The 23,597-nt window shown below is 37.0% G+C and overlaps 1 protein-coding gene and 2 long non-coding RNA genes across 6 annotated transcripts in view; 1 reads left to right on the top strand and 2 right to left on the bottom strand.

Moving 5' to 3' along the window:
- The window catches only part of LOC135092608 (uncharacterized), a 55,234-nt gene that overhangs the window by 31,376 nt on the left and 261 nt on the right, over window positions 1-23,597 (bottom strand). The window lies entirely within an intron of this gene.
- LOC135092617 (uncharacterized) lies at window positions 1,443-23,597 on the top strand. 4 transcript variants are annotated; one of them, XR_010262944.1, is made up of 3 exons: window positions 1,443-1,618; window positions 3,655-3,767; window positions 22,963-23,597. It is a non-coding gene; the product is annotated as an uncharacterized LOC135092617 (long non-coding RNA). The 4 variants fall into 4 exon arrangements; XR_010262945.1 differs by lacking the exon at window positions 22,963-23,597 and adding an exon at window positions 6,886-7,357 and having other exon boundaries at window positions 1,444-1,618; XR_010262942.1 differs by having other exon boundaries at window positions 1,452-1,618; window positions 3,655-3,761.
- On the bottom strand, window positions 1,758-6,886 carry LOC135092640 (uncharacterized). Its single transcript, XR_010262948.1, has 2 exons — window positions 6,547-6,886; window positions 1,758-2,444 (listed from the first exon to the last, which is right to left on the bottom strand). It is a non-coding gene; the product is annotated as an uncharacterized LOC135092640 (long non-coding RNA).

The following is a 23,597-nucleotide window of genomic DNA, read 5'->3' as shown; positions in this document are numbered from 1 at the left end:
ACAGATTTCTGGTAAGGTCGTTTAATTTCCTCATATTGGAGGCTTTGCATGCACTTTAGCGTTTAGTACTTAACAGTCCGAAAAAAAAAAAAGCTGAAATTAACTTTTTTGATAATATTCTCTTATCACATAATTGCCCTGAATTTTCCCAGAATTTTGGCATCTCGGTACCTATGAAGATGAATAACAAAAAAAAAAAAATCCTATTTATTTTATTTTTTTATTTCTTATTGTCTAAATAAAGAGTGTTATTTGTGGGTTTTAGCTTTTTGGTACTTAAGGAACTTATAAAAACACTCATAATACACGTTTCTCGTAATGTCCTTTTGTTTCCCAAACATAATGTTCTTTGCATGTACTTAAGCGTTTTTATAGATCACATGATCAAAAACACTCAAAATACATGTTTTTGGTAATGTTATTCTGTTTCTCCATAAAGTTTGTTTTGCATGCGTTTTAGCGGTTTGGTATACAAGGGGTTAAAAAATACTTAAAGGCAAGTTCTTCGTAAAAGTGATGAAATTATTCCTTTGAAAGTATTGATGGCTGATCTCTTTCTATAGGTGAGGGTTAGTGTTCTCTACTGTACCAAATACTGAACTATCTTTTTTACTATTTCTCCATTTGTATCCTACCCAGTAATGGTAATAGACTGAGGAACTCCCCACCTTTGTTAATTTTTACTAAGTATTGTCCTAGTGGTAATCAGCTGCAGCATTGATTTGTTTAGGAGTTGGATATCTGAGAATGAGTGGTTATTGGCACCAAGTGCAGCTCAGTTGTGGGTAACTCCAGTTGTTGGGAACACTCCATGGTACACAGATGGTGGGATAGTCTTGCCTTGGACTCTTGCAAATGTGTACTATGTCCCAGTGAGTTTTGTTTTTTTTTGACATGAATCCCAAGTTTATTTAGGCATTTCAGGGACTTATTGTGGGTGATGGAGATCTCCACAGCACTCTTCTCTTGGTTGGTGGGTAGCTGTTGAAAAATTCATATAAATAGAGATGTCAGATGTAGGTAAAATAGAGAAATGTTGATTTGATTGTGAACTAAATCCCACAACTTATATTATCTTTGATAAGAAAGGTTTCGTTTAGACCATGAAAATTGGATAAATGAAGCTGAGCATTATTTTACTGAAACAAGAAGGCACACAAAGTGAAGGAGATCGCATACTTGACTTTAGTTTGTTGTTCCTTTGATGGGGAACTTGTATCATTGTTAAAAGCTTAAAACCTGTAAAATAGCATGGATCCATCTGAATCTTTATTCAGTCAAAAGTTTATATGATGTGTAGACTATTCAAGCTTGCCAGCCTGGAGCCTGGAGCCTGCTTGTTGTAGAGTTGTCCTATGTTCTGTAGATTTGCTTGATATTATAAACAATTATGATAAAATTTTTGTAAACAATTTTGTTCTTTATTTCTTTCAGTATCAGATTCAGTATTTTCTCCATCTTATGGCAGCATATATTTTCAACACAGAGTGAGGGCAGTGTCATTCCTCCTGTCCACTACCCCAACTTCTACTCCCAACACTACCACAACAATGAGCGGTCTGGTGTGGTGGCTGAGGATTCTTTTGAAGAGGACAATGCTTCTGCTTCATCTGAGCAGGTCAGAAGGTGGATAGCAGCAGTACTAGTAGCAGACAGGTGTTACCTTGATGCTACTGCTACATTGCATTATTTGCATAGTTTTTTCAGTTATCATGGACTTTGTGTAATATGTATAAAAGTATATGAAGCTCAAGAAACTTGTTGATAAGGTTTATGTTCAGCATACAAATTGTAGGATGCAAAGACAAGGATTGAAATATCATTGCCACAATTCCTGACAAAGCATTTGGTGCCACAGAATATTCAGCAATGTAATGTTTGTTTGGCAAACAAACCAGTTTCCCTGAATGATAGCTTTATTTCTGCAGGTTAATACAGTCTCTCTATGGGGGAGAGTTTGGAGACAAAGCCAAGCATATATATATATATATATATATATATATATATATATATATATATATATATATATATATATATATATATATATATATATATATATATATATATATATATATATATATATATATATATATATATATATATATATATATATATATATATATATATATATATATATATATATGTGGTTTGTGAGCCAAGCATACTGATCATTACACTATCATGTGTAGTTTTAATATGTAATTTAGATCAAGGACAGTGCAGTGATAGAGGAAAAATTATTCACTAGATTTTTTCAGAGAAGTTTTATGACATAAAGGATTAAATGAATGATCAGTATATATATTGGCTCACTAGCTGCATCTCTTTAACACAGAAAGCTTTCACTAATTATCTCGGCCCAATTCATTAAGTGCATCGCTGTTGTGGGAGGGAAGATATGCAGTGTTTCCCTGCCATCTGTGGGAGTTACATTCCAGAGCCTCCTGCAAATAATTAAAATCTGTGAATATGGGAAACCATTCTTATAAGGATCAGAACTACCTATATTTATAGTTTAAACCTTAAACTATGCATCTCACATTTACTAAGCAATTCACTTTAAGACAATAAAAAACAGTTATTATATGTATAGTACATGATATTTTAATTAAAATACAGTGCACTATATAATAAAAGGGGAATAAGTTGATATGTACAATAAACCCTTGATATAATGAACTTCTATTTACCAAATTTCAGGTATAACAACCTATTTAAGGCTGCTGTCTCCTACCTCTCTCTCTCTCTCTCTCTCTCTCTCTCTCTCTCTCTCTCTCTCTCTCTCTCTCTCTCTCTCTCTCTCTCTCTCTCTCTCTCTCTCTCTCTCTCTCTCTCTATACACATATATAGCAAATTTTCATCTCAAGTGACCCACTCTCCCCCCATATGTGTTCGTTATATCTTGGGTTACTGTAATTTATAACTGAAAGAATAATTTGGGCTCTTTGGACTGAAAGACTGAGCTGGTGGTGACACCTGGCAACTCTGAAAACTCCCCATTAGTTAGGTTAGGTTAGGGAAAACTCTGCAAATATGCAAAACCATGAATATGTGAGGGAACGCTGATATATGCTTTCTCTTATTTGTTGTAGATGTATTCCATTCTATTGGCATAGAACGATACGAAAATGGCATCAAGGAAGTAGGGATGCCACCAAACTTTATGAGACTAGACATAACCTTGCACATAGAATTGCTGAACATAAAGGTATTTCTCCTTGAACTAATAATCAACCAGCTGTTCCATCATTTTCAGCAATAAGTCCCCATTCACATGAACATGATCATCCCTTTTTGTGACAAAGTTTTTAGAATACTACACAAGACAGAGTCCAATATGGATACAAAATTATTAGAGGCAATATATATTAAACACATAAATCCAGTACTGAATAATAACTTAACATCAAGTCAACCACATATTGTAAGATAATGTTTCGGAGGCCCGTTCCAATACCATTATCATAGTGTTAGGAACCCAACTTTTTCAGTCCCTCTCTCATTGCCATACAGGCAAGATGTGTGTGGATACTTATTGTTTTCTGTCAATCCAGTTTATAATCTTGGTGCTTGTAGTGTTTTGTTTTTTGTGTGTAGTGTCATATGATGTGAATTTTATACAACTTTTACATAGTATTTTATTGTTTTTTCTAGCTTGAAGCTGCCTGCAGAAATAGGCAAAACAGCAACTGACGAAAGAATAAAGTTGAAGGAAACTGGAGTTTCCCTGCAAAACAAGCTATCAAGAAGACCTATACAATGTGTGTGTACTCGTATATATATATATATATATATATATATATATATATATATATATATATATATATATATATATATATATATATATATATATATATATATATATATATATATATATATATATATATATATCCTTGTCTTCATAATGCTCTTCATTGGCACTTGAAGCATGCATCACACTTTTGTATGATTGATCGTATAATTTTTCCTGAGTGGCCCAATCACCCACACTATCACATTCACTATCCAAGTCCTTCCTTCAGCCTTGACACATGCACTGTAATGATGGAACAGTATTTTTCTGTATGTCACAACTAGATAAGTGTAATCAACTAGGTTAACACACACACACATACAGGTATTTTTGAGGGCTTCAAGGAAGAGGATCTCAATGTAACTCATACAAATACATGAATGTGGATAACTAAAGAAGAAAATGTGAAAATACAAGAAGCTTAACAGCGATGATAAAGGCATGGAAGGAAGAAACAGAAGTGGGTGGCGACAATGTAAAAAAGATATCCAATGATATAATAGAGATGGAAAGGGAAAAAGAAAACAAAGAACTGAGAAGAGGTGACAAAAATAGTGGACTTAAATAAGAAATACTGTGAAGAGATTAAGAAACTCAAGAAAGAGAATGAAGAATTAAAGAAAACTTTGCAAGAGAGGTTAGGGTTGGAGGAGTGAGAGTTAGTTACAGAGGAAGTCAAAGGTTGGAAAGAGAGAGAACAGCAAAAGGTGGACATGGAGGACATAACAAGGCAACAGCAACAGAAACAACAAGGATATGGAAAAGCAAGTGATTAAAATAATAAAGGAAAAAAGTAATCTTGTGAGAGACACAGTACAGAGAAAGATGTGTATGGTGGTATTTGGGGTCAAGGAAAAGAACCTACCCATGAAAACAGCTAGAGAGAAAGAAGTGAAAAGAACTAAGGAAATTATAGCAGAAGTGGCAGAGGAAGGAGAGGGGAGAGTCGAACAAATTGAAGAGGTTTACAGGATCGGAAAGTATGACAAAAATAGAACAAAGCCAATGTAAAACAAGAATCATGTCACAAACAGCAGCAGAACATGTCTTGCAAAGAACAGGAAAATTGGCAAAAGCAAAAGGATTGAAGGAAATATGGATAAAAAGAGACATGAACGAAGAATAGAGAAGTAAACTAAAAGTCAAAAAATTAATAGAGAACACAGGAAAGTTGTGGACATGAAAGTGAGGAAATGGTGGCACAAAGATGCCACACAAGACCACCAAACAGAAGTTTAAAGATTATGTATACTAATGTAGATGGTTTGGTGTCCAGCCTACTGGAACTTGAAGACTATTTAAAGAACAATAAACCAGATGTGGTATGTTTAACAGGAACCAAACTAGAAGAGGAAATAAAGTTGGGATTTGCAAAGGAAGGATACAGTACATGGAAGAGGGACAGAAAAGGAAAGGGAAGAGAAGTGATGATATTGGTAAGAAAAGGATATTGTTGTTGAGGAAGTGGAATATGGTGATGGAATGGTAGAAACAATGAGTGTTGTGATTAAGATCAAAAGATGTGAAAAAAGGAAAATCATTGTGAAATACATACCACCAAACACTAATGCATGGTAGACTAATACATTCAAAAGTATGCAACTAGAAACAAAAAAAATAGTATGGAGGAAATGATAAGGAAAGGTAACAAAGTACTCTTAGTAGGTGACTTCAACACTAAAAGAATTAACTGAGAGGAGATGGAAGTAACAGAAAATGTTGGGTCATGGAGTGAAGAACTTATGCAAACCATGATGATGAATACAACGAGACAGTGGGTGAATGAGCCTATAAGATGTAGAAGAGAAGAAGAACCATCACAGCTGGATTTAATGTTTATGAAAACCCCAGAAAGTAGACCAAGTATACATTGTCTGAGTTCAATGGGAAGAAGTGATCATGTGACAATAGAGATAGTACTACAGGAGGAAACAGTGTTGCACAGGAAAGAACAATACAGAAATTGGAGACAGAACTATGCTAAGTTAAACTTTGCAGAGCTTAGTAAGTTTTATTGAAAAATTAAATGGAAAGAGCAATTTGAAGGTAAAGTAGTGCAAGAAAAATATGAGATATTTTTGAGCAAGTATAGAGAGAGGATGCAACAGTTTGTACGGTTATAAAATGAAAATTGGGAAACAAGAACGGTATAATGGCAGGTGTGTAGAAGCAAATAAGAAAAAGGACAGGACATGGAAGAAAATGGCTATGGCCTGTTTTAAGACTATACAAGTGGAAATAACCTGGTCTGAGGCAATTTTTTCTCTCTCTCTCTCTCTCTCTCTCTCTCTCTCTCTCTCTCTCTCTCTCTCTCTCTCTCTCTCTCTCTCTCTCTCTCTCTCTCTCTCTCTCTCTCTCTCTCTCTCTCTCTCTCTCTCTCTCTCTCTCTCTCTCTCTCTCTCTCTCTCTCTCTCTCTCTCTCTCTCTCTCTCAAACAAAAAATAAAAAAGGTGGAGAAACAAGGGGAAAGGGAGATGAATGAACAGAAGGTAGCCAAAATCAAATTTGTACATTTGTGTGTGTTTGCATTTGTTTCTTATTTGTATTTTCACAGATTGACCCAAATCTAAATTACCAATTTTAATGAGAGAGAGAGAGAGAGAGAGAGAGAGAGAGAGAGAGAGAGAGAGAGAGAGAGAGAGAGAGAGAGAGAGAGAGAGAGAGAGAGAGAGAGAGAGAGAGAGAGAGAGAGAGAGAGAGAGAGAGAGAGAGAGAGAGAGAGAGAGAGAGAGAAATCACAAATACCTACTAACCTGGAAAGTGGAGTCCTTGATGATAAATTGGCTGGGATCAGCAGGGTGAACTGTGGCAGAAGTTTGGTGCATGGCAAATATGGCTTCAGGATGAGTAAATGGAGAGGCAGGAGGGAGTGATGGTTGTGGGGGAGATGATGAGTGAGCAGAAGGTGAGAAGGATGAGGAGAAAAAAGGTGATGGTGCAGAGAATGATGAGGAATGGACTAATGGGGAAGGGGAAATGTGAGATAATTTTGAGGACTCAAAGGCAGTAATAACAGGTGGTGTAGTGCTGAGGTGAGTATGGTCTGAGGCATGGCCAGGAGCTGCTGTATGACCAGATTTCTGAATTTCCAGTCAAAGTGTCTGGCTAAGAGTTGGAGATCTGGCAGAGAAGCTGTGGCCAGAGGAAGGAGGCTTGGCTGCTGCACCAGACCCATAGACCACATCTTTGGAGTGGCTTTGGCCTTGAGGTGCAGCCAGGTAGCTGTAGCTCACCACCTGCCAGAGAAAAGCTTTTTTAACCTCACTGCCTGCCAGGGAAGAGCTTTTTTAATTTCCATTTTAATCTTACATGATTAAGGTCATATGATTAATAGTTATACCATCTTCTGTATATCTAGCCTGGAGGTTGAGATGTGATGGAATGATTCCAAATGTGAATGTATACCATATTAAATCCTTGTCTCTACTTTCCTCCAAATGAGATCCATGGGCCTTGTAAAAAAAAGTTGGGAGTCCAATCTTTTAAAACTAGTAACTCTAATATTAGAGATTTGAGAGACAGAATGAAGCATAATTAAAGCTTTGATAAGCATTTATAAATCTGTACATTCTTTCAATTTTTTTCACCATTTTTGAATGGCATATTGGAGTGATTTGAGTCAGAAATAACAATTTTGAACACTTTTGTTTCTATTTGTTGGTAATGTGTAATACCACTGATGAGAGACAAACTTTGTGCTTGGAAGGAAAGAACTGACACCCTTTCTCTATAAATTCTGCTTCACTGCATGCCACAAGTTTTATAATTTATATCAGAACTATTTCTAGACTAACCACTTCATAAGCATAATCATTTTGTCATCACAGTTTTCACTATGCTGCCTTATCACCATTGTGCTACAGTGATCTCAGATGCTTCTGATTTCATAATGAAAGTTAGGGTTCACTTTAAAACCAGTTGACAACTGATAGTCTAAATTCCAATCCAAGAAATGAATTTTGTATCATCAATGAATGAAAGTGCTTGATTGTTCTACAAGTTTGGTGAGGATTGAGGTTGCTGGTTAGTTCTGGGGAGTAGATTAGTAAAATTCTGAAGAAGTATTTTTTAACTGTCTTCACCCAGGAAAACATGCAGGAAATCCTGGATAGTGAAATTTTTAGAGCAGAAGAGAATGAGAAGCTGAAAGATATTACCATAATTAAGGAGATAGTGGAACAGGTGATAGATAGGCTAAGAAAGTTCAAGACACCAAGACCAGATGAAATATATCCCAGAGTAGTTGGGTTTAGGAAGGGGGATAAAACCCAGGGAGGAGGTAGGATTCTTTTAATCTCTAACGTTTCAGCTGAATAGCCATCCTCAGAGAGACTGATTTACATGAGTGAAAACACATTATTTATAACAACAAACAAAATTTTCTCATATGACATTCGTACAGAGTATTGCCATCCTGGCGTGTACCTCACCTAATTTTATTTTCCTAGTCAGGTGGCATTATTCGCCTACGTGACGAGCCTTTACTGGGGATTTTCCTTGTACCTGACCTGAGGGCCAATCTGGCGGAATTACCCGCCCACCTGATAAAACCTTCTCTGTGGTTAATGACTTCCCTAGTTGTTATGAGGGCTGCCTCTATAGCTTTTCTCATTCTTTTCTTCAATCCAACTTTAATTTCTTTAGCCTCTTCCCATTTTGGTAGGTGATTACATTTTTCTATGTTCAATACAAGGGAGTTTGATGTGTTGTGTTTTAAAACATCTTTCCTATGCTCTGCTATTCTTGTTTTAAGTCCCCTGCCTGTTTCTCCTATGTACTGCTTTGTACAACCTTTGCATGGTATGCTGTACACTACGCTGTTATTATTAACAAGTCCGGTCTCTTTAGTCCTCGTTAGCTCACCAATTTTCTCTCCCGCTAATGTTGCTATTTTTAATCCTGTTCTAGACAAATATTTATTAATTATGGAAGCCTTGTCCGAATTTGGTACACATGTATAACTCTCTCTTTTGCTGGTTGTACAGAGATCTTTATTCTCTTTGTTTTCAGTTGTTATTTTCTTTGCCTTATTCTTAAGCCTAACAAGGAGCCCTTCAGGATAACCCAGCTTTTTGAAAGTTGATATGATATATCATATTTCTTGCTCTAGGAAGTTGTTGCTGCAAATTCTGAACGCTCTTAAGTAAAAACCAATAATCACATCAGATTTGACTCTCATGCTGTGGGCTGAAAGGTAGTGAATGAAATCGTCCTTATTGGACATTCATTCACTTGTTAATAATAACAGCGTAGTGTACAGCATACCATGCAAAGGTTGTACAAAGCAGTACATAGGAGAAACAGGCAGGGGACTTAAAACAAGAATAGCAGAGCATAGGAAAGATGTTTTAAAATGCAACACATCAAACTCCCTTGTATTGCACATAGAAAAATGTAAACACCTACCAAAATGGGAAGAGGCTAAGAAATTAAAGTTGGATTGAAGAAAAGAATAAGAAAAGCTATAGAGGCAGCCCTCATAACAACTAGGGGAGTCATTAACCACAGAGAAGGTTTTATCAGGTGGGCGGGTAATTCCGCCAGATTGGCCCTCAGGTCAGGTACAAGGAAAATCCCCAGTAAAGGCTCGTCACATAGGCGGATAATGCCACCTGACTAGGAAAATAAAATTAGGTGAGGTACACGCCAGGATGGCAATACTCTGTACGAATGTCAAATGAGAAAATTTTGTATGTTGTTATAAATAGTGTGTTTTCACTCATGTAAATCAGTCTCTCTGAGGATGGCTATTCAACCAAAATGTTAGAGATTAAAAGAATCCTAACTCCTCCCTGGGTTTTTATCCCCCTTCCTAAACCCAACTACTTGTCAACATGAACAGTTCATATCCCAGAGTACTTAAGGAATGCAAAGAAGTTATTAGTGAACTGCTAGTTTCTGCCTTTAGGAAATCACTTGAGATACCGGTAATGTGGAGGCAAGTTTAAGCTTTAAGAAAGGAGATTTAAGCTTAACTTCTGTTGTAGATAAAATAATGAAGTCTGTAATAGTAAAGAACATTAGGGAACATTTAGACAAACATAACTTGATAAATTGGTCACAGCATAGCTTCACAAAGGGGAAGTCTTACCTGACAAACTTGTCAAGATTTTACTGTAAAGTTTACATGGCAGGAGATAATGCTGATAGTTATGACATCCTATATCTGGACTTCAGTGAAGTGTTTGACAAGGTACCCCATCAGAGGCTCCTGAGAAAGGTTAGGGCACACGGAATAGATGGGAAGGTGTTAGGGTGGATAAGGTTGTGGCTAAGTGACAGGCGACAGAGTCATAATAAACAGCTCTAAATCGGAGTGGGATTAAGTAATTAGTGGGGTGCCACAGGGATCAGTATAAGGGCCACTGATGTTTTTAATATACATCAGTGACTTGGATAGTTGAATTAGTTGTGACGTTAGTAAATTTGAGGATGACACGAAGATAGGTAGATTAATTAGATTAGAATTGGATGCCATTCCCTTGCAGGCAGATTTGGATAGGATGAACGAATGGACAGACAGATGGCAAATGCAGTTTAATATAAAAAAATGTAAAGTACTTAGCATAAGTAGAGGAAATCCACACAGAAGGTACACAATAAACAATGAACCTCTGGTAGGTTTAGGGTACAAAAAAGATTTAGAATTTATAGTTAGCTCTAAATTCCATATAAGAAAGCAATGCATAGAGGCCAGAAACAGGGCAAATAGGATATTAGGATTTATTTTTAAGAGTGTTAAAAGTAGAAGTCCCGAAGTAATATTAAAGTTATATTTGGTGCTGGTCAGACCTCATCTATATTATGCTGTGCAGTTCTGGTCCCCCATATTACAGGAAGTATATAGGTCTTTTAGAATCAATACAAAGGAGAATGGCTAAAAGGATACAAGGAGTGAGGAGTATTCCTTACAAAGAGAGATTGAAGCTGTTAAATTTACATTAAGAGAGATGTAGGTTAAGAGGGGACCTGATAGAAGTCTTTAAATGCTATAAGGGTTACAACACAGGGGATGTAAGCAAAATTCTTAGGATTAGTAACCAGGATAGAACAACAAATAACAGTTTTAAGCTTGAAAAATTTAGTTTAAAAAAGAGATAGGAAGGAATCAGTTCTCAAATAGAGTGGTAGATGAATGGAACGGACTCAGTAATCAGGTTGTTGGTGCTGGGTCATTAGGAAGCTTTAAGAGAAAATTAGAGATTTATGGATGGGGATTGATAGGTGGAAATAGGTAAGTATATTTCATACAGGAACTGCCACATGTATGCCTGATGGTTTCTTGCAGCTTCCATTTTTTATGTTCTTATATTCTTATGAGTATGTATCTTGAACCTGAGATATTATGCTTGTCTTATTATCACAGGGATATTGATCATAGAAAAGAAACACTCATCTTTTGTACTTACATTTTTTTTTTTTTTTTTTGTGAATGTGAAAGAAAATGCCCTGACAGAATTAATTTTTCTTTTTAAGGAACATAATGAAAAAAGTTATATTTGCAATTGTCATGTTTGGGTTAACTATAATTAGCCTTAGTTTGTGTTGGCTACACACACTGGATCATGTGTGTTGCTGCTGTGATTATTAATGAGTGTAATTTCCAGAAATGTGATTTCAGTACTCTCCTAGCAAGTCAGTTAAACACACATGATTTATTCAAAGCAAAAGACTATTCAGTGTGTTTGAAGACTACTTGATATTGATAATAAAACCCATCTTAATGCTTACTTTCAGGTTTTTTTTCTGATTTTATTTTCAGACAAGGATATGTTCACATTGTTGTTGTTGTTGAGGAGAAACTGTTGTTCTTAGTGAGCTATGAAAGCCCTGACCCATTCATAGCTATGAATGTTCCATGGTTCTTAGTTGCGAATGATTTTGCTTTAAAAAATTACCAGCACTAAGATGTTCATAGCCCACTAAGATAAATCTTAGAAACATCTGGGAATGTGGCTTCTGGCTCCTCAGGGGTATGTTGTTGTCCGTCATAATAATGAAAGGCTTATGTGTTGTGTAAAAGTAAAATTAAGATAGCAGCCTGTTATTTATGGATAGCAAGCAGGCTGGAGGGAGGGAGAGTGTGAAGTGTGTGGGTGTCGTGGTGGGGAAGTGTCTCAGTGTGACACGTGAATCACTGCACGAGCTGTCATTGGCTGACTCTTCTCGTGCTGCTGTGGCGAGGGAGTTATTCTCTCTGGCCCCAGCAACTGATAGCTATCACTCAAGCGTGACAAAAAGGTTCTGTGGATAATTTCACTTGGATGGATTTTGACCCTAATGTGGGGTCCATTCTGATGTCTGCACTCTCTCTCGTCACGTTAGGAAGGTTGGGGATGACAATGCAATAAAATAGTAATTTTGACCACAAGGGCACTTAGATCACTCTGGCTCTGGGAACCTCATATAATATCTGATGCAATATGATCATAGGATAGTGCAATTAATTTTTTTTTTCCCCCTTCCCCCCTTTTTTCTTTTTTCTTTTTTTTTTTACCTAGGAGGGACACTGGCCATGGGCAACAAAAATCCAATAAAAAAAAAGCCCACTGTGATGCTAGTTCCAGAAAAGGGTCCAAACCGGTAGTCAAAAATTAAAGGATAAGTGTCTTGAAACCTCCTCCCTCTTGAAGGAATTCAAGTCATAAGAAGGTGGAAATACAGAAGCAGGTAGGAAGTTCCAGAATTTACCAGAGAAAGAGATGAATGATTGAGAATACCAGTTAACTCTTGCATTAGAGAGGTGGACAGAATAGGGGTGAGAGAATGAAGAAAGTCTTATGCAGCAAGGCTGCAGGAGGAGGAGAGGCATGCAGTTAGCAAGATCAGAAGAGCAGCTAGCTTGAAAACTGCAGTAGAAGATAGCTAGAGATGCAATATTGCAGCGATGAACAGAGGGTGAAGAAAGTCAGCTGGAAGAGAGGAGTTGATGACACGAAAAGCTTTTGATTCCACCCTGTCTAGAAGAGCAGTAATAGTAGAACCTCCCAGACGTGTGAAGCATACTCCATACATGCACGGATAAGGCCCTTGTACAGAGTTAGCAGTGTGGGGGTGGGTGAGAAAAACTGGCAGAGATGTCTCAGAACACCTAACTTCATAGAAGCTGTTTTTAGCTAGAGATGAGATGTGAAGTTTCCAGTTCAGATTATAAGTAAAGGACAGACCGAGGATGTTCAGTGTAGAAGAGGGACAGTTGAGTGTCACTGAAGAAGAGGGGATAGTTGTCTGGAAGGTTGTGTCGAGTTGATGGATGGAGGAATTGAGTTTTGAGACAACAAACAATACCAAGTTTGCTCTGCCCCAATCAGAAATTTTAGAAAGATCAGAACTCAGGTGTTCTGTGGCTTCCCTGCGTGAAATGTTTACTTCTTGAAGGGTTGGATGTCTATAAAAAGATGTGGAGAAGTGCTGGATGGTATCATCAGTGTAGGAGTGGATAGGACAAGAAGTTTGGTTTAGAAGGTCATTGATGAATAATAAGAAGAGAGTGGGTGCCAGGACAGAATCCTGAGGAACACCACTGTTAATAGATTTAGGAAAAAACAGTGACCATCTACCACAGCAGCAACAGAATGGTCAGAAAGGAAACTTGAGATGAAGTTACAGAGAGAAGGACACAAGCCATAGGAAGGTAGTTTGGAAATCAAAGCTTTGTGCCACACTCTATCAAAAGCTTTTGATATATCCAAGGCAACAGCAAAAGGTTCACCAAAATCTCTAAAAGAGATGACTGAGACTCAGTAAGGAAACCCAGAAGATCACCAGTAGAGCGGCCTTGACAGAACCCATACGGTGATCAGATAGAAGGTTGTGAAGTGACAGATGTTTAAGAATCTTCCTCTTGAGGAAGATTGATTCAAAAACTTTAGATAGGCAGGAAATTAAAGCAATAGGACGGTAGTTTGAGGGATTAGAACAGTCTTCCTTTTTAGGAACAGGCTGAATGTAGGCAAACTTCCAGCAAGAAGGAAAGGTAGATGTTGACAGAGTTGAAAGAGTTTGACTAGGCAAGGTGCAAGCACGGAGGCACAGTTTTGGAGAACAATAGGAGGGATCCCATCAGGCAACCTTTCAAATCAATAATTAATTAGAAAGTTATTATAATATCTGTACCACTATTTCTTACCATAGATAGTATACGTTTAGTTCAGATAATACTCCATTCTTGGCATCACACTTATTGAAACATCACACAACATCTCTATAATGGTCAGAAACAAGTCCATGTAGCCATGCACGGTGTGCACTGTGTTGTGTATTTACCTAGGTGTAATTTACAGGGCCCGAGCTACACTCAAGTGGTCCCATCTCCATACCTATACATGTCTAATTTTTCCTTTAGTTTGTGTACACTTGTTGCCAAAACTATACATATCTTCTTTTAGTCCATTCCAAACTTCAGTGTGTCTTTGTGGAAAACTATTCTTTGTGTTGTTCAGACATCTTCTTTTCCCTACTTATGTGAGTGTCCCATTCTACTGTCATGACTGCTTGTCTCTTTTAGTAATGGTTTTGTCATTACCAACTTCCATTTTGTTTGCCAACTTGTAGATAGTTATCAAATCTCTTTCTCTCCTTTGTTCCAGTATTGGTAAGTATATTTTTTCTAATCTTTCTTCATAACTTAATTCCTCAAATTCTGCCACCATTTTTGTTCCTATTGTTTGTATTCTTCCTAGCTTGTTTACATGCTTCTTACATAGAGACTACACAACTGCTGCATATTCCAATCTAGGTCTTATTATCATAGGGATTATTTTTCTCATCTTACTTTTGTTCATGAGGTGAGAAGCTGTACTATGTTTCATAGTAATCTGTAAATGTTCCTCATATTCTACCTATATGCTTCTCTGGTTGGAAGTTATCTGGCTTTACTACTCCTAGATCCTTTTCTTCCTGGATCCTTTTAATATATTTGTTTTCTACCTTAATTGTATGTCCAATGTGGTCTTCTATTCACTTCTGCACATCTCCATCATATGACATTTGCTTACATCGAATTTAACTTCCCATTTTTTGCTCCATTCACAAATTTTATTGGTCATTTTGTAGATATTCACAGTCTTTGCAACTTTTTATTTCTTTCTGTAATTTAGCATTATCTGCAAATAGGCTGTTGTAGCTATCAATTTTTTCAAGAATATCATTTATATAAACAATGAACAATACCATATTGGTGATAGTACTGACCCTTGTGGCACACCACTCTTTACTGTTTTCCAAACCAACTTTTCATCATTAGCTACTGTTCTCATTTCTCATCATTTTAAGTAATTTTCCATCCACTTTATACTTGTCCCATGTAGTCTCTTAATTTTTTCAAGTTTCCACATAAGTCTTTCATGGGGGAACCTTGTCAAAAGCTTTTAATCAGATCTAGTTATATACAGTCCACAAATGCTTCTCTTTCCTACATGATGTCATCACTCTTGAGCTGAAGCTTAATAGATTTGTTACACATGATTTTCTTTTCCTGGAGCCATATTGTTTGTCTGTTATTATTCCTTCTTTTATAAGAATTCTGCTGCCCATTGTGTGTGTGTGTGTGTGTGTGTGTGTGTGTGTGTGTGTGTGTGTGGGGGGGGAGGGGGACAGAATTTGATGACACTGACATTACAGTGTCCCTTCATAATGTGCAATTAGTGATTGGGTGCCAATTATACCAGAGACACTCTTCAGTGAATTCTTTCACTCATAATACCCCATAATCAATGATCTAGTGCCTCTAAATATTACAGTAATAAAATTATTTTGTAATCACCTTTCAACAAGCATTACCTACTCAGCTAGACTACCAGTATGCAGAAACTTCTGCTAGCCCCTAAGCAACGGGTTTTTTGTGCAGAAACCTCTTCTTGTAATGAGTTTTTAGAGAAAAATAACTCTTATTCCTAGTTATATCTCATTTAGTACAGATTCTAGAATAATGAAACTTACAGCATAAGAAGCACCTATCCTTCTCCATTCTAGTGGTACTTTTGTCTGACTCATTATTTTAGTTCAACAGGAAGTAAAGGTGTGTTCATTATGCTGGATATAGTACTGGCTACAGCTCACTTGCCCCACCTGCCCTCACTGCTTTCCCCACATATCAAAAGGAATGTTCTTCCACTGTGACTCCTTGTTTAACAGCACTTAATGGGAGTGGATGAGGTTAGCTTGCATTTGCACTTAGCCATTCATTAGGATGAGGGCAGATCACCTCCTTCCATGATACTTGCCTTGTATAGAATACCAGATGGCAAGTCACTAAAAGTGGTAGGGAGCAGCTTTGTAAATGTTGCTAAGTAATGTTCAAAATATCTCTCTCCCACTTTCATTTTGATTTAAGGATTGAAAATCATGACGCACATACATTCATTACCCATCAGAGCCCTGAAATGCACACCACTGTGTTGCTTGTTGCTCAGGGGGTTAAAATTATTGATACCTGTGAGATGTTATTCTAAAAACTGGAAAAAAAAAAAACAGGCAGCTCTAAATAAATTATATACTGTCGACAAATAACAACAGTAGCTTATGTAAAAAGGAACATAAATGCTTGGTACACATTTTTAGACCTCAGCTAGGATGTGAAAACATGAGCTAAAGCTAAACTAGATGTGATGTACTTTATGATTATGTCAGCTAAAGGCTTGTCCTTTAAGCTTGTCAGATCTGGTTTCAGTCCCTGGTCACATCCACTTCCCATGTTTATACATTTTTTTTTCATAATTTTTAATTTTGTAATAGGAAATGTATTTCTTTGTTTAACTATGACATTGGCAACATGGTGGTGGGATGGTCTTAAAAGATTTCATATAGGGGAAAGAATAAAGCCTAGTATGAACTTATGATGGCATTGTTTTGTTGCGTCAAACAGGAAATGAGTGTCCCACCCAAAAAAGGGAGAAAACATGAATGGAGCAGGGGCTTCCTAGTGAATACTCTGGTAAACCTTGCAAGACCAGAACCACACTTCCCAGACACACACTTTGGATTGTTTGGATTCTTATTGTACCACATTAAATTAATGAAACATCAGAAATTAACCTAGAAGGAAGAGCCATGTAATGCAGTGATAGGACACAAATATGAGCCAAAGCTAGATTAGCTGTGAGGTACCTCATGGTCCAGTTAGTTAAGGCTTGGTATTCTGGTATGTTCATTCCTGGTTCAGTCCCTGATCACATCTACCTCCCTTTTTTTTCTTTTTTTCCCCTTCATGTAGGAGTGGCACAGGCCAAGGGAAACAAAAATTCCAGCAAAAAAAAAAAAAAAAACAGCCACTGAGGTGCCAGTCCCCAAACAGTCAAAAATGTTAGTCAAAAATACAAGTTAAGTGTCTTGAAACCTCACTCTTGAAAGAGTTCAAGTCATAGGAAGGTGGAAATACAGAGGCAGGCAGGGAGTTCCAAGGTTTACTAGAGAAAGGGATGAATGATTGAGAATACTGGTTAACTTGCATTAGAGAAGTGGACAGAATAAGGATGAGAGAAAAAAGAAAGTCTTATGCAGCAAAACCAAGGGAGGAGGGGAGGCATGCACTTCACAAGATAAGAAGAGCAGTTGGCATGAAAATAGCAGTAGAAGATAGCAAGAGATGCAACATTGCAGCAATGAGAATGAGGCTGAAGACGGTCAGTTAGAGGAAAGGAGTTGATGAGATGGAAAACTTTTGATTACACCCTATCTAAAAGATAGCATACTACATACATGGACAGATAAGGAGGGGTGGGGGTGAGAAAAACTGGTGAAGAAGACTGATGCCTAACTTCACAGAAACTGTTTTAGCTAGAGATGAGATGTGAAGTTTCCAGTTTAGATTATGATTAAAGGACAGAGGACAGACTGAGGATGTTCAGTGTAGAGAAAGGGGACGGTTGAGTGTCACTGAAGAAGAGGGGATAGTTGTCTGGAAGGTTGTGTCGAGTTGATAGACGGAGGAATTGAATTCTTGGGACACTGAACAATACTAAGTTCACTCTCCCCCAGTCAGAAATTTTGGAGAGATCAGAAGTCAGGAATTCTGTGGCTTCCTTGTGTGAACTGTTTACTTCCTGAAGGGTTGGACGTCTACAAAAAGACGCGGAAAAGTGCAGGGTGGTATCATCAGCATAGGAATGGATAGGACAAAAGTTTGGTTTAGAAGGTCATTGATGAATAATAGGAAGAGAGTGGGTGACAGGACAAAACCCTGAGGAACACCATTGTCAATAGATTTAGGAGAAGAACAGTGACCATCTACCACAGTACCAATAGAATGGTCAGAAAAGAAACTCGAGATCAAGTTACCAAGAGAAGGATAGAGGCTGTAGGAGGGTAATTTGGAAATCAAAGCTTTGTGCCACTCTATCAAAAGCTTTTGATATGTCTAAGGCATCAGCAAAAGATTCACCAAAATCTCTAAAAGAGGATAATCAAGACTCAGTAAGGAAAGCCGGATCACCAGTAGAGTGGCATTGACGGAACCCATACTGTTGATCAGATAGAAGGTTGTGAAGTGATAGATGTTTAAGAATCTTCCTGTTGATGCATCAAAAACTTCAGATAAGCAGGAAATTACAGCAACAGGATGGTTATTTGAGGGATTAGAACGGTCACGCTTTTTAGGAACAGGCTGAATGTAGGCAAGCTTCCAGCAAGAAGAAAAGATAGATGTTGATAGACAAAGATGAAAGAGTTTGACTAGGCAAGGTGCAAGCACAGAGGAGCAGTTTTGGAGAACAATAGGAGGGACCCCATCAGGTCCATAAGCCTTCCGAGGGTTTAGGCCAGCAAGGGCATGGAAAACATCATTGTGAAGAATTTTAATAGGTAGCATGGAGGATGGAGGAGAGGGAGGAACAAGCCCTGAATTGTCCAAGGTAGAGTTTTTAGCAAAGGTTTGAGCAAAGAGTTCAGCTTTAGAGATAGATATGATAACAGTGGTACTATCTGGTTGAAATAAAGGAGGGAAAGAAGAAGCAAAGTTATTGGAGATGTTTTTGGCTAGGTGCCAGAGATCACGAGGGGAGTTAGATCTTGAAAGATTTTGACACTCTATTAATGAAGGAGTTTTGGCTAGTTGGAGAACAGACTTGGCATGGTTCCGGACAGAAATATAAAGTGCAAGAGATTCTAGTAATGGAAGGCTCAGGTACCTTTAGTGAGCTACCTCTCTATCATGAATAGCAGGAGAACAGGCTGTGTTAAACCAAGGTTTGGAAGGTTTAGGTATGGGCAGAAATATAAAGTGCAAGAGATTCTGGTAATGGAAGGCTCAAGTACCTTTTGTGAGCTACCTCTCTATCATGAATAACAGGAGAACAGGCTGTGTTAAACCAAGGTTTGGAAGGTTTAGGTCGAGAAAAAGAGTGAGGAATGTAGGGCCCGATGCCAGACACTATCACCTCCGTTATGCGCTCGGCACACAGTCTCTGGCACAGAAGCAGTAGTCATTCCAAGGAAATTCAGCAAAATACCTCCTCAGTTCCCCCCAACTAGCAGAGGCAAAACACCAGAGGCACCTCTCCTTAGGAGATCCTGAGGATGGATTGGAGCACTAGGACAAGATACAGATATGAGATTGTGATTGGAGGAGCCCAATGGAGAAGATAGGGTAACAGCATAAGCAGAAGGATTAGAGGTTAGGAAAAGGTCAAGAATATTGGGTGTATCACTTAAACACTTAAACACTTAAACACTTTATTATAGCCTAGGTTTATACATTTCATTATTGGATAGGTATACATTATTGGCCAGCCTATGTATAAGCTTGATGCTTTTCAGGCAAATGAAAAATTTAAAAGTACATTACTTAAAGTAAACACAATAGACAACTTAAAATCGAAAAATCTATCATGAAGATAAATAAAAACATAATATGATAAGGTTTATACAGAATAATATATATCTATATTGTTATAAAGTTGAGTATGAAGATGGATGGGATGACACATAGGGTTAGGTGATATAAATTGATACATACATGAGACTGAAATCATATAGATGTGTTTAAAAATAAAGTACAGGAAAGATGATAAAGTTTTGTAGGGTTAGTTTTGTAAGATCAGGGGGGAAGTAATATAAGGTATGAGTGTAGGAAGTGACTGATTAGTATGCATCTCTAAAACGGTCAAGGATATGAGCAGGGTGTTGCACCAATTGGAGGATAGCAAAGTTGAAGGCTAGTTCACCATGATGGTCAGTGAAGGGAGAGGAAACCCAAAGCTGGTGGTGAACATTGAAGTCTCCAAGAATGGAGGTCTCTGCAAAAGGGAAGTGAGTCAGAATGTGCTCCACTTTGGAGGTTAAGTAGTCAAAGAATTTCTTATAGTCTGAGGAGTTAGGTGAGAGGTATACAGCACAGATAAATTTAGTTTGAGAGTGACTCTGTAATAGTAGCCAGATGGTGAAAAACTCGGAATATTCAAGAGTGTGGGCACAACAGCAGGTTAAGTCATTGCGCACATAAATGCAACATTCAGCTTTGGATTGAAAATGAGAATAAAGAAAGTAGGAGGGAAGAGAAAAGGGGCTATTGTAAGTTGCCTCAGACACCTATGTTTCAGTGAGGAAAAGAAGATAAGGTTTAGTAGAGGAGAGATTGTGTTCTAGAAATTGAAAACTAGATCTAAGACTGTGAATGTTGCAGAAATTAATGAAGAAAAAGTTGAGGGGGGGGGTCTCAAGAGACTTAGGGTTGATACCAGAAGACACTAGCCTTGATGAGCATCATCAACAGGACCCATCAAGTAAATTTTAAGTTGGTTTTTACCTAATTATTTTTTATTATTTTATTCATAATACTGTACATGCATATCATAAATAAAGATGAGGTTTACTAGAGGAGAGGTGATGTTGAACAGATAGAAAATTATATCTAAGACAGCAAATGTTACACAATTTAATGAAGAAAAGTTATAATATACCAGTAAAATGTCTTGGAAGGCAATTAACGAGCAAAGATGTCAGTAATGCATCAGTGGAAGGGGTATTTCAAGAAGAGAGAGAGAGAGAGAGAGAGAGAGAGAGAGAGAGAGAGAGAGAGAGAGAGAGAGAGAGAGAGAGAGAGAGAGAGAGAGAGAGAGAGAGAGAGAGAGAGAGAGAGAGAGAGAGAGAGAGAGAGAGAGAGAGAGAGGCAACTTCAGGCACCCCACACTTGCCTAATATTCAAATCACTCTAGCTCAAAACTCTGCAAGAGCCCAGTGGTTGTGCTATATACCACTTGATAGGAAATTTCATTTTGTGTTCAGTGGTATCTATCCGCTCTCATTGAGACAAAATAAAATTGGTGAAAATTGCAGAAAACTGATGGTCACTTTACAAAAAGTTTTGTATTGTATTTTGCATATGCACAGTAGTATTGCAAATTTCATATGATTTTTCATTATAACTTGTATTACTCTTATTACCAACAAAAATTTGAGCTTGATTAGTTAATTACTTAAAAAGTTGTAATTTTGACTTTGTGCATGTACAGTGCTACTTCAAAGTTGACGTAAGGAATTTTATTAAAATTATAACATGACACCTCTTAAGTTTCATTAAAACTGGTTGAGTAGTTTTTGAGAAATCCCATTTCTGACACCCTTCTACTTTTAGTAAGTTAACTTCACCCAATAGAAGAGATGAAAGCTATATCATATAAAATTGATAGAGGTGTGCTATCATATGATGCTAATTTTGTTACGATCAGCCACATAGTTCTGGAGATATTAGCGATTGAATAGGGTTATGGTCAGACTGAGCCAGGCCCCTCAAAACGAAACAACAACCTCCATAGTAAACTTTGTTTTGCTCATAATTAATTTCTCACTCTTTCATAAAAGAGAACATAGGTATCCATTTAATCATGAGGAGTTTCCCTTCAATACAGGGACTGTAATATATATACCTCCCATATTTATAATATATGAATTTCTCACTCTTTCATAAAAGAGAACATAGTTATCCATTCAATCATGATGATTTCCCCTTCAATACAGGGACTGTAATATATATACCTCCCATATTTATAATATATGAATTTCTCACTCTTTCATAAAAGAGAACATAGTTATCCATTCAATCATGATGATTTCCCCTTCAATACAGGGACTGTAATATATATACCTCCCATATTTATAATATATGAATTTCTCACTCTTTCATAAAAGAGAACATAGTTATCCATTCAATCATGATGAGTTCCCCTTCAATACAGGGACTGTAATATATATACCTCCCATATTTATAATATATTAATTTCTCACTCTTTCATAAAGGAGAACATAGAGTTCTTTGTTTAATCATGATTAGTTCCTTTTCATTACATGGACTGTACTAAATACATATTTTTCTTAAGCTACTTTTTTAGAATACTTTTGGCTTAAGTTGAGAACTTGACCGCCCTGATTTGAGGAATGGTGAAGTGGAGCCACCAGGCACAATATCTACCAATTCACAAAACAGAGCAATGACTAAATTTTGACTTCTCTATTTCCTTAGTTTGGTGGCATTCCTACTTCCTTGATGCCATTTTCCTATCATTCTATGCCAATAGAATGGAATACATCTACAACAAATAAGAGATAGCATATATCAGCGTTCCCTCACATATTCATGGTTTTGCATATTTGCAGAGTTTTCCCTAACCTAACCTAACTAATGGGGAGTTTTTAGAGTTGCCAGGTGTCACCACCAGCTCAGTCTTTCAGCCCAAAGAGCCCAAATTATTCTTTCAGTTATAAATTACAGTAACCCAAGATATAACGAACACATATGGGGGGAGAGTGGGTCACTTGAGATGAAAATTTGCTATATATGTGTATAGAGAGAGAGAGAGAGAGAGAGAGAGAGAGAGAGAGAGAGAGAGAGAGAGAGAGAGAGAGAGAGAGAGAGAGAGAGAGAGAGAGAGAGAGAGAGAGAGAGGCAGCAGACAGCAGCCTTAAATAGGATGTTATACCTGAAATTTGGTAAATAGAAGTTCATTATATCAAGGGTTTATTGTACATATCAACTTATTCCCCTTTTATTTTATAGTGCACTGTATTTTTTAATTAAAATATCATGTACTATACATATAATAACTGTTTTTTATTGTCTTAAAGTGAATTGCTTAGTAAATGTGAGATGCATAGTTTAAGATTTAAACTATAAATATAGGTAGTTCTGATCCTTATAAGGATGGTTTCCCATATTCACAGATTTTAACTATTTGCAGGAGGTTCTGGAATGTAACTCCCACAGATGGCAGGGAAACACTGCATATCTTCCCTCCCACAACAGCGATGCACTTAATGAATTGGGCCAAGATAATTAGTGAAAGCTTTCTGTGTTAAAGAGATGCAGCTAGTGGGCCAATATATATACTGATGGTTCAATTAATCCTTTATGTCATAAAACTTCTCTGAAAAAATCTAGTGAATAATTTTTCCTCTCTCACTGCACTGTCCTTGATCTAAATTACATATTAAAACTACACATGATAGTGTAATGATCAGTATGCTTGGCTCACAAACCATATATATATATATATATATATATATATATATATATATATATATATATATATATATATATATATATATATATATATATATATATATATATATATATATATATATATATATATATATATGCTTGGCTTTGTCTCCAAACTCTCCCCCATAGAGAGACTGTATTAACCTGCAGAAATAAAGCTATCATTCAGGGAAACTGGTTTGTTTGCCAAACAAACATTACATTGCTGAATATTCTGTGGCACCAAATGCTTTGTCAGGAATTGTGGCAATGATATTTCAATCCTTGTCTTTGCATCCTACAATTTGTATGCTGAACATAAACCTTATCAACAAG

Source organism: Scylla paramamosain, chromosome 3 (genome assembly GCF_035594125.1).
Source record: "Scylla paramamosain isolate STU-SP2022 chromosome 3, ASM3559412v1, whole genome shotgun sequence".
Lineage (NCBI taxonomy): Eukaryota > Metazoa > Arthropoda > Malacostraca > Decapoda > Portunidae > Scylla > Scylla paramamosain.
This window is presented reverse-complemented; position numbering and strand designations above follow the sequence as displayed.